The sequence below is a fragment of the Acinonyx jubatus genome, chromosome A1 (genome assembly GCF_027475565.1).
Source record: "Acinonyx jubatus isolate Ajub_Pintada_27869175 chromosome A1, VMU_Ajub_asm_v1.0, whole genome shotgun sequence".
NCBI classification, from domain to species: Eukaryota; Metazoa; Chordata; class Mammalia; order Carnivora; family Felidae; genus Acinonyx; species Acinonyx jubatus.
The window spans coordinates 117,344,377-117,356,405 of NC_069380.1; the positions used below are offsets into that span (position 1 = coordinate 117,344,377).

At 43.5% G+C, this 12,029-nt stretch overlaps 1 protein-coding gene across 5 annotated transcripts in view; it reads left to right on the forward strand.

The window, feature by feature from the left end:
* The window catches only part of ARHGAP26 (Rho GTPase activating protein 26), a 421,808-nt gene that overhangs the window by 224,631 nt on the left and 185,148 nt on the right, over positions 1 to 12,029 (forward strand). The window lies entirely within an intron of this gene.

Genomic DNA, 12,029 nt, shown 5'->3' on the forward strand with positions numbered 1-12,029 from the left:
TATTATCTCAGTTAATCCTAGTTCTTGATAATGTAGCTCCAATCACCATTTAAAAGCCCCTTAATTGAATAATACACAGCTCCCCAAGAACCCTGTACTATGGGAAAGCCAGAATTGCCTCCTAGCTGATCTTGTTCAAAGGACTGGAGAGGCAGCAACTGTCTTGGTGATGGCTTAGTAACTCTGTGTTCTTCGTTACATTTTTGAAGAGGAAAGAGTAGAAATGGTAAACTCTGTAATAACACTCTTCTTTGATGGGAGTGACCCTGGGCAGTCTTGGTAGAATATACAACACATTTCCCCTACTGCTGGTTCCGAGCACTCTGGTTAATCATAATTTCCAAGGGCACCTGTAACCTTGCAAAGGCGATGGGATTAAAATGAAAAGCTATTGTTTGGACTGATGATATCCTTGGTGGATAGAAGTACGAACCAGTTCCTTCCAGGCTGCTTATAAGAGTGCAGAGGAAGTCCTGTCCTCTTACCTCAAATTTGCTTTGTAAAATCCACTTGAAGACAAATTCAAATAAAGTGCAAACATGAATTCCAGTGATACCAAAAAAATCAGTAAAACAGGGCCTCTCCATGTGGACAAAAGGATGAGGTATTTCTGTGTGTGTGAAATCCCTTAAAGGACAGAGATTTTCCTTTCGTTCTTTCCAAAATACAGATTTTGACCAGCAGTTTTATATAAAATACTAAGTAATTTGTATTGTTTGCTATTGGTACATTAAGAGGCCTTTCAGGGAGGGAAAAAGGTTTTTCTTTTTTCTTTTTCCCTCAAGAATTGAATAAAGGAAAATATTTTCAAGGAAATAAGTGCTTCCCCCCCCCCCCCCACCCGCCCCAATCATCAGGTGGGATTGTTTTAGTGTATTTGAAATCAAGCCTGGCTAACTTTTCTAAAGTAACAATGGCAGGGGCGCCTGGGTGGCTCAGTCAGTTGAGCATCCAACTCTTGATTTTAGCTCAGGTCATGATCCCAGAGTCCTGAGATCCAGCCCCACATTGGGCTCCGCGCTGAGCATGGAGCCTACTTAAGGTTTCCTCTCCTTCTGTCTCTGCCCCACTCCTGCACATGCGTGCATTCTCTGTCTCTCAAAATAAATGAATAAACATTTAAAAAAATAACATTAGCAAAAACCACAGACATAAAAATGAAAGAATATGGAAGGCCGTAGAGTAACTCACAGTAAGGGAGGAAGAACTAAAGAACCAGGTTTGAAAACATACCAGCTCTGGAGCCCCAGGAACCAGTAAAAAAGGGTCTTCTGAATAATAATTGCAGGTTGATGAAGATCTAGACTGCTTTTAGTAGTCACCTCACTCTTCTGAAGATTCACATTCCCAGGAAGGATAACAACAGGTTGGTCTAGGTTGGGCAGATGAGGAGAAAACAACACACTGTCACTGACAGTTTTAAGAGTATTGCATAAGATGGGAGCAGGGTAGTTTGCTGGACGGAAATCAGGGAATCCACCATAGCAAGAGAAGATAGATACCCAAGCAGACTAAAATAAAATAACATGCCTGTATGATGCCCCAAGCTGGGACACACTATTCTATAATAAAGGACCCAAGAACTGTGGGAGATGAGATGCATCTGAATGGAGACTACCACCCAGAAGGTTGCTTGTGACTTGTGATAAACCTCCTCTCTGCTTGAGATAAGGGCCTATAGATTTGAAAGATGACCCTGCTTCTTTTAGGGGGCATGCCATCTCATCATACCATTCTGTAAGACCTTTGGGGAATATGCATTGGAAGCCAATAGCCTTTGACCCAGTGATTTGTCTTAAGAAAATAGACTGGGGGGCAAAAATGTTTGTGCAAAAAAGTTTACTGGAGCATTGGTAATAATAATAAAGATGGGGAGATAATCAGATGTCTACTAGGAAGTTGATTAAAAATATCAAGGTACTATGTAGTCTTTAAAAACAAGAGCAATCTAAGTATATTTGTGGAAATGGCTCCCACGGTTTATTGTTAATTGAGGTTTAAAAAAATCGGGTTACAGAGCAATGTTCTTAGTAAAGTAAATTGTTTGACTCATCTAGATGTATTGATAGAAAAAGTCTGGAAAGACATTTATCATGAAATTGTTTATTCGGAGAGAGGGTAGATTATTGGGAGGGACTGACCTGTTTTTTTTTTTTTTTGTTTTTTGTTTTTTTTTTGTCTCCATGCTTTGCGTTGTCTGCAGTGAGCATATATTTAAAATCATGGCTGGTAAGGGGCGCCTGGGTGGCGCAGTCGGTTAAGCATCCGACTTCAGCCAGGTCATGATCTCGCGGTCCGGGAGTTCGAGCCCCGCGTCAGGCTCTGGGCTGATGGCTCAGAGCCTGGAGCCTGTTTCTGATTCTGTGTCTCCCTCTCTCTCTGACCCTCCCCCGTTCATGCTCTGTCTCTCTCTGTCCCAAAAATAAATAAACGTTGAAAAAAAAATTTTAAAAAAAATCATGGCTGGTAATAGATAGCATTTATCCACCACTTAACTATGTTTAAGGATGTTTTATGCATATGAACTTAGTTAATACTTGAAACACTGTGTGAGATAGGTACCTTTGACCTACTTTGTATATTAGGAAATTGAGGCTAATAAAGTCAGGGGGCACCATTTAATCTGAATTCTATGTAACCCCAGAGGCTCTACTGTTAACCACAAGGATATTCTGTCTCCTGAAGAAAAGAGCAATACAAGAAGTTCCATTTTGGAGAACACAGACCCTTGCAACAGTTTGCTCTTGGCATCCCATTATTCACAGAGTACAGAGAGCTGGCTGCCTGAAGTGTCTAATGATTTTTCAATTGCTTACCCTTTCATTTGGCAGGCTGGAGAGAAAAAAGATGGGGTAAAACATATTGGCCACTTTTCAGGAGTAGTTTGGATAGAAATGATTTTTTAAAGTATTATTGCAAAAGCTGTTCTGTTCACTGATGTCCAAGCTGGCGCGACCAGAGTAGGGTTCTAGATTGATGCTTTCTCACCTCCTCTGGCCTTGGGACCCCTTTTTTACATCACATAATGCCTTAGCCTCCCCTCCTTTCTGATGTGGTTGTACTTTGCGTATCTGTGGATTGAAGTAATTTTCATTTCCACTCCATATCCACCCATAGGGCTCATCTGCCACAGGTGGCACTATTGTCCAGGGTCTGATTGTTCAGCAACTCCCTGTCTGTTTATACCACAGTCAAAACTGTTCCAGAGGGTAGTCAGTCTGATAGGAATTTCAGAGTGTGACATTGCTCTTTTTGCCTTGAGTATCCAAATGTGAAATGGCTAACATTTTCCTTTCTAGAAGATGTTTTCATGGGAGTTTGAATGCCACCATTTTATCCCAGAGGCAGAATGTTTTGAAGGGCCAGGTAGCAAAAGGAAATTCCTCTGGGGACACTTCAGAATTTATTGCTTTCATCTTCAAGTTCCTCTCAGGGCATACAGTGCCTGTGGGGTGTTGGGGCCATAAATAATGCCTGTCTGCTGCTGGTACTTTCCAAATGGCCCAGTTGTCAGAGGATGGCAGCAGGTAAACAAACGCACATTTCTTCCCAGAGGCTTTTTCCTCTCTTCTTCTGTAAGCTCCATTTGAATCTCAGGTGTAGAGGGTTGGAATTAATCCTTCTACCTGATTTGTGGCATGGGATCATCACAGGTTCCTTCCTTCCTTCCTTCCTTCCTTCCTTCCTTCCTTCCTTCCTTCCTTCCTTCCTTCCTTCCCTCCCTCCCTCCCTCCCTCCCTCCCTTTGAATTCTCTTCCCAGCTGTTACTTCTTTCCTCCTCTGAAGACCACCATTCTAATGAGTACTTGAAAATGTGTTTTTTTTGTGTGAGCAACGTATATTTTTTCTACCTGTATTTTTCAGTTATATAAATTATGATATGTGTTGTTCTTTTTCTTTGCTTCCTCAGCATTGTGTTAGGAGCCATCTACATTCTCCTGCCTGCTTCTAGACTGTGGCTTCTGTCTGCTGCGCCCCGCCCCCCCCCACCCCCCCCAGTGTGTAACACTGTGTATCTGTTTTTACAGAGCTGCACACTCCATCTCCTCATGCTTCCAGCTCCTCATGACCACCACTAACACCACAATGAACATCTTTGTACATCTTGTACATCTCCCTGTGGGAGAATTTTTTTTGGAATATACCCATGCGGAGAATTGTTGGCCAGTCAAAGGGTGTGAATGTACTTAGTTTGAGGGAATATTTCTCCAGAGTGGTCAGTTCACAGTCCCATTACCCCTACACGAGGATTTCTTCTTTTCTGCCAACTCTTGCCATTATTCAGCTTTCTAATTTACTGTCACCCATATAAATAGAAAATGATAGCTCATTATTGTTTTAATTTGGGTCTCTCTGATAATCAGTATGTTTGAACATCTCTTTGTATGCCTGTTGACTGGGTTTCCCCTTCTGTTTATTGCCTATTCATGTCCTTTGCTCGTTTTTCTATTTAATTTGCATTTTTTTCATGTTGATTGGTAAAGTTCTGTATTTTAGATACTCATCCCTTGTTGGTTGTAGATATTTTAAATACATTTTCCCATTTTGTCATCTGTGTATTAATATTATATGTGATAATCTTACTTGACTGTAAAGCCTTCTTATGTATTGAAATGCATCTTTTTTTATGCCTTCTGGTTTATGATTTTCAAGTTGTGTTTTAAAGAAGGCCTTTCTACAGTGCTTAGGTGGCTCAGTCAGTTAATGATCCAACTCTTGATTTCAGCTCAGTTCATGATCTCATAGTTGTGAGATGCAGCCCTGCTTAGCACTGGGCATGGAGCCTGCTTAAGATTCTTTCTCTGTCTTCCTCTCCCCCTTCCTCTCTCTGTCACTATCTCTCTGTCTCTCTCTCAAAAATAAATGAAAGGAAGAAAGCAGGCCTTTATGACCTATGTCACAAATATATGCACCTACATTTTGTTTTTTTGGCTTCATAATTCTTTCTTTCCCAATGAGGTTTCTTATCCACCTGATACCTATCATTGTATATAGTGTTTCATGAAGATCCAGTTTTATTTTTATCCACACGAAGACTCATTTTTCCCAAAAATGTCATTCTTTCTGGTTTTGACTTACAGTGCCGTTTTTATTGTATATTAGGCTTGCATATCTGAGCTCTGTCTCTAGTTCTTTATGTTCTTGGTCTGTTTGCTCGTGTGCCAATACCTCTGTGCTTTTCATATGATGTCTTTGAGGCAAGTCTTAATGTCTGGTACTCTACTTTTTTTTTAATTTTTTAATTTTTTAAGGTTTATTATTTTTGAGAGAGAAAGAGACACAGCATGAGTGGGGAAAGGGCAGAGAGTGAGAGGGAGACGCAGAATCTAAAATAGCCTCCAGGCTCTGAGCTGTCAGGACAGAACCTGATGCGGGGCTTGAACTCACCAACTGTGAGATCATAACATGAGCCGAAGTCAGACATTTAACCAACTGAGCCACCCAGGTGCCCTTGGTACTCTACTGCTTAAGATTTGACTTAGCTGCTTGTGGACCTCTGTCCTTCTGTGTAATTCTAACATAAGTTTGTAAGCTCCTCAAAACCTTAAAACTTTGCTTTAGAATTGCATTGAATTATATAGATTAATTCAGAGAAAATTGACACTTTTATAATCTTCGGTCATCTCACAAAACTTGGACTATCTTTCCCTTTATTCAGATTGCCTGTGCCCTTCATCAGAGTTTTAGTTTTCTGCCTAGAGGTCTTGGGTATTCTTGGTTAAGTTAATCCTTACAAGCTAAATTCAAAAATCAATCTGCTATTTTTTGCCAATTCTATGGACCTCTTACTGGGGATCCTGCTGCCATCAGGGGACCTTCCCTGGGTTTGTTCATAGATGTCAGGATTATACATCAGTGATGCTGAGTTTTTTCTTACCTGGTAGAGAAAGGAAGGGAAAAAAAATACAAGTAAGGATACTAGAGAGGAAGGGAGAATGGTTTGTTATTCCATAAGCTGCTTTACCGATCACACACCAGTGCCAGTTACCTAGGCAGCTGATACCTGTCATGGATTTGCCTCCTGTCTCATTGCAAAGAATAGGACTCTGCCCTGGGCAAGAACCCCTCCTCCCAGTCCACCCTATCTGGCCCCTTGTGCCTCCTCAGTCTCCATGTCCTATTGCTCGCCCTCCTTTTGACTGCAGCTGTGAGATTTCTCACCAGAGGCTCTGTGAGAATTGGTTTATTCTCCTTTGAAATGAGCTCCAGTAGGTATCAAGAGAAGAAGCCGAGAAGTGGCCTATTCCCCTCCAAGGCTGCTGTTGTCCTGTAGTCCCAGCTGAGGGACAGTTAGAGCATGCAAGAGAGTAATGGGAGGGCAGGCTTTCCTAGTGTGGGTTGATGTCTTCGAAGTTAGAAGTTTTAAATAATAAATGTCACTGCCTACTTAGTTCTGAAAAGATTAGCTTGTTTACAGAAATGCTACCCTCCCACTGCTTCTCCAGCTGTTTAAAGACTGAAGGCTGACAAACTGAGCCGCAGAGAGCTCAGTCTCCTAATCTTGACTTCACAGTGCCACTTTACTTAATGTGAATATTAATTCAGATTCCATGGGTTAATCAGATTATTTCAAATATGCCCAGGTTGCCTCAGACATGCCTTCTTGTGCACTTCAGACTCAGCTCAACACCAGCCATCTGGCTTTTCGAGAGGATCTTGCAGTGGTTTATGGTGCTTCCCACTCTTGTTCCCTGTGTTCTGGTTTGCCCCTACCTGAACATTTCACTTGGTTTCCCAGCAGGAGTCCAGCATTCCTGGAGCACTTCACTGAATTAATAGCTCTTGGGAGTTTTTAAGTGCCTGTGGCTCTGGGCAGTGTGAGTGTGGAGGGGAAGGACACCCACAAGTAGAACATGTACCTTTGCCTTTAAGGAGTATATGGTCTGCTTTTGAGGTTGACAGCACACAGAGATGATAGCCAGATGGCCCAGTGCGTGTGTGGGTGAGTGTAATCGTCATGCTATCTGTAGATACACCTGCTGTGCAGACAAAATGCCCCGAGCCAGTTGGTTGGAGAGTGAGCTCAGAATGGGGTTCCATCTAGACTAGCAAGATTTAAAAAATGGGAACTTCCTACCTTCCCTCCTCTTCCTCCAGGAAAAGTAAATAGAGCACTTCCTCTGCTTCCACATCTCAGTCCCTTCTTTTCCTTCCAGTTTGTTGTTAATCTTTGACAGGAATCCTTTGTGTTTATAAAATGCTCAAGAAGTCACTGGAGTTTGTTATTTACACTGGGTCTTGTGTGTGTGTGGGTGGGGGGGGGGGAAGCAGTGATTGGAGAAAGAATGCAAAGTTGGAATTAGGATTCACTCATCTGTAGGGTGTAGACATTGAATCTCCTAAGCAGCTTGAAAAACAGTTATTTTTCCTAACTATAAAAATCATATGAACTCATTGTAGAATGTGCAGGAAATACAGCATTTATTTTCAGAAATTCAATAGAAGTCATCTCTAATACCACCCCAGTGATATTTCCTTCTTGTCTTTTTTTCGTGATATCTTTCTTACATGGATTTTGTCAATGTTGACATGTATTTTGACTTACTTGGCATTACAATGAATATACTTTTGGCATCCCGCTTTAAAAAATTTACAAGCATTTTCCCACGTCATGAAAATTGTTTATGAATGCCATTTGCAATGGTTGTTTAATATTCTGTCATAGGATTATATCCACATTTCTTGAACTATTTCCTGTCATTGGACTTGAATGTCCCTTCCAGATTTTTGCTCTTATGAGTAATATCAGCCTGAACACTCCTCTACATCAGTTTTTGCACATACCTCAGATAATTTCCTGTGGGTAGGCCCTGCCATGTGGATTGGAGAGAGCTGTTTTAGTGGAGGGCCACGTGAATCGTGTGGCTTAGCATGCTGGCACACTGGCTCCGGAACTGTGGGTCAGTGCAGGACATCTTTCAGCTTGCATTGCCTTTTATGTAAAAATGGGGGATAAATAACACCAACTGCCTCACGAAGTTGCCGTGACGATTGGAGTTTAGCAAAGTGTCTGGCATATTAGTTAAGAAATGCTTCATTACCGTTGGTTCTTATCTGTCTCATTATCTGGTCGTGCCAGTGACTGTGTCGTGTGAGAGGGGGAAAGCTCCCTGGATGGGCAGAAGAGTTCCTGAGGGGAGCAGGGAGCGGAGGGTGGCAGCTAACGCCCCTGCTGTTGTCAGGCCTGGCGCCTTGTGGGTGTTAGTTCATTAAATGACTACATTTCTCGAAGTGGCATATGCATGCTACTCGTGGTATCTCTGATCGTTTTAGATAGTACCGGGCGCACATTTTAAATTCCCATTTGGATTTATATGTTTATTTCCACATTTATTAGGGGGAAAACACATGAACATGTAAACCCTCAGGTTGTGTTAATGCTATTGCTTAGCAAACCAGGAGGCCTTTTCAGTAAAGAGTCAGATAGTAAATGTATTCAGTCTTGCAGTACTATGTAACTCTTGATATTGCAGTGTGAAACAGCCATAGACAACACGAAAGCAAATGCATGCTTGCTAATGAAACTTGGTGTACAATCAGGCAGTGGTGTATTTGGCCCACATACTATAGGTTGGTCAACGCTTAGACTACTTTTTAAAAACCTACCCTGGTATTAAGCTACCTAAGATGGCATGAAGTTATGGCAGGCAGCATGAGAGCGGTACATCCATGGTGGGCATTAGTGGAAATGCTGTTCACAACGACCGAGTTTACAAATGAGCATTAGGCTTTAAGAAGTCCAGGTAGTATGGTCAAGAAGTAGTGGAGATGATGCTCAAACCAGAGTCGGCCTGATTGCCAAGGTCACGCCCCACCTTCCTCCACCTCTCGATACGCGTGACATCTTTCCTTTGTTACGCCATGTTGTCACTTTGTGGCAAACCCATTGGGGCCGTAAGGCCTTCCATCATCAGCCCCACCTAACCTTCTCAGCTCTTTGCTCTTGAGGGGCCATCCCATATTCCTTCTCAGAGAGCCTCCTCATCAGAACTATCAGTGGCTCCTCACATGCTGTGCATGATGCCCAGAGACCGTTAATGTGTGTCGGTGACTCTGCAGCTTCCCAGGCACGGAAGCGTAACACAGCCCACTGCCCTTCTGCATGCATCAGACAACACAGCCAGTGCTGCTTGGGTTCCTGTTACGTACGTTCATCATTCTTTCAAGGCCTCATTCAGATCACATTCCCTGATAGTGTCGTATCCAGTCTTTTCTTGTTCTGTGAGGGCAAGATTGAGGACCAGGAGAGGGGATGGGAAGGTGCCATTACCTTGCTCTGTATGCTTATTGCCCTACCTCTGATTTATACATTCCCTTCTTCTCTGTGCCTCCGTTTCCTGTCATCTGTAAAACAGGAAAAAGAAAAAAAAAAAGAGTAAATCCCTCTTTTAAAAGAGGGATTTTTTTCTTTTTTTAATGTTTGTTTATTTTTGAGACAGAGAGCATGAATGGGGGAGGGTCAGAGAGAGGGAGACACAGAATCCAAAGCAGGCTCCAGGCTCTGAGCTGCCAGCACAGAGCTGGACGTGGGGCTTGAACTCACAGACCGTGAGACCGTGACCTGACCTGAAGTCCGATGCTCAACCGACTGAGCCACCCAGGCACCCCAAAAGGGGATTTGCTCTTAAAGATGGTAGGGAACGACTTCATGGGATCCTATGGGTCCCTGTTTTTAAAAGATTTTAAAGCCTCAGACATTACTAAGTCCCACAGTCTGAGGAAAGCAGCAGAGGATAGAAAAGAGGATTTTCTTTTTCCTTTTGCTTCCAGTCACCTTCGGCCTTTTGCTGTTAGAACACCCACAGTTGAGAGGCAAGAGATGGCAGCCACTGGTAACCAGAATCCCTGTGGGATCAGAGCCATCCAGTGGCTGCCAGGCCTCCACCGGTCGGTAGCTTATAAATAGAACATTTCCCTTTTTAAACCTGAGAAGGATGGGCTGCATTAATGGGCATGGTGGCCTGGCCTCCTGAGTACTGGCCCACGAGGCAGTCAGCTGAGCACACCTTCCCCTCTAGCTTTCCATCCACGCCTTCCAGGCCAGGGCTGATAGGGGACAGGCGCTCATTCCCTCTCTTGCCTGAATTCCTTTCCAGCCTCCCACCCCCACCCCTTTTGGCCCTTGGCTTCCTCATTTCCCCTCCCTCCTGAGCCACAGGCAGGCAAGATGGTGTAATTCTAGCTCACCTAAGTGCTGACTTTCTCTAGCTTGCTTTCCATTATCACTTGTGTGTGCAACATAGTGGGTGTGGCCCACGTAGAACTCAAAATTATATTTAGTTGAGTGGTAATACCCTAGCTGGAGAATGATCCAGGCTGAGGAGCTGGGGGCTAGCAAGAGAGAAAGGACAAGGAGCAGCTTGTTTTCTCAGAGATTTGGTTGCTTGAGATCTCAGCTATTTTGTTTGGTGGGACCCCATCCCCCAAGGATATGACTGGCAATCGTGCTCCCCTGGCTGGCCTGGACTGTCAGAAGTCTTTCTGCTTGTCTTAAATGACACTTAACAAACCATTCTCTCATCCTAGGCAGGTGTGAACCACCCCTTGGCATCCTAGTTTGGGCTTCAGCCAAGAACATCGAGCAGGTCCCTGGCTGCATCTTGAACTCCTAAAGCCCAGTGCACAGGGTTGTTGAGGCAGAGACTGAAAGATTTTCCTCAAGGCTCTCGATTAGTGTTTATTGGGCACATACATATTACTGGGCTATGTGCTCAGGGTTTGATGTACATTCTGTTCTTTGATCCTTATAAGAACTCTATGAGGTAGATAATATTATTGACCTCATGTAAAGATGAGAAAACCGAATCCTCATTTTTAGTGCATACTGATGGCCTGTCAAAGTCATCCCTTCCTACCCTGATGAGAGTATTCAGAGTGTGCAACTCACATTTGGCATGTAAGAATCAGCAGAGGCTACCAAGTCCTGTTGCCCACAGTGGGGATAGTGTTGACTGGTAGTTGGGAGTGTGGACTGTGCAGAATTATTAACCTACATGGGTTGTAATCCCAGCCTCACTACTTACTGCGTGTGTGACCTTGGAAAATTAGTTTCCCTGGGTCTCAGGGTTTTTTATCTGTAAGATGGGTATAACTTTATTACCTACATCATTGGTTTGTTGGAAGGATTGAGTGGGATTAGGATGGAATAGCAGTGCCTGGTAGTCTAAGCAGTCATTAAATGTCATTATCTGCTATTGTTGTTATTAATAACATCATCATTAGCCCAAACCAGAGGCTATTTATATAAAAGCATGACAGCCCACAATCTCTCTACAGTTCCTCAGAGTGCTGTTATGGACATCATCTTATCTGATTTTCACAGCAACTGATCTGTACAGATGAGAAGGGTCCCAGAGGCCAAGTACACCCATCTCCCACAACCAGTTAGTGGTAACTCCAGCCACAAATGTTCAGCCTCTGATTATGAATGTCATCTCTAAGACAGGTAGAAGGTAAAGGCAGGAGAAGGGTGTAGGTGGGCAGGAGAAGCTAGTTCTTTGCTTGAAACCCTTCCTCTTTCAAAAAGGTGGTGATGATCTCTTTTGGTTGAGAAATCAGTGTGCAACCGCCTATGCATCAAGGCAGAAAGGAATTGATGCTTCTCCACTGTAATTCCTTCTCTGGTTGCCCAGATCACCGTGTAAGAGACCAGGTGGTCCTGATGAAGCCGGTTGGCCTTACCATGGTGTGCGTTAAGCGTGGCTTTTGCACAGCTGCTGGATTGGGAATTTTAAGGAGACTGCAGATGTAAAAACCCACAAGGAAACAGAGTCCTGCAAAGCCAGTCTGCAGCCCTCATCTTGTGCCCTGTAAGAACCCAGACACTGCCACTTGGGCTGCAGTGTCTGGCTGAGAACTGGATTGCTCTTCACAGGTATCTTAGAGCCTCTCTTGACTCTGGCGGAGAGCTGGTAGGTTTATTTCAGGCCAGGCAGGGATTTCATCTCTTTCCTCCTAGTTAGTTTGCTTTCTTTACTCTATGTCCCTCTTGGCTTGTGTGTGTGTGTGTGTGTGTGTGTGTGTGTGTC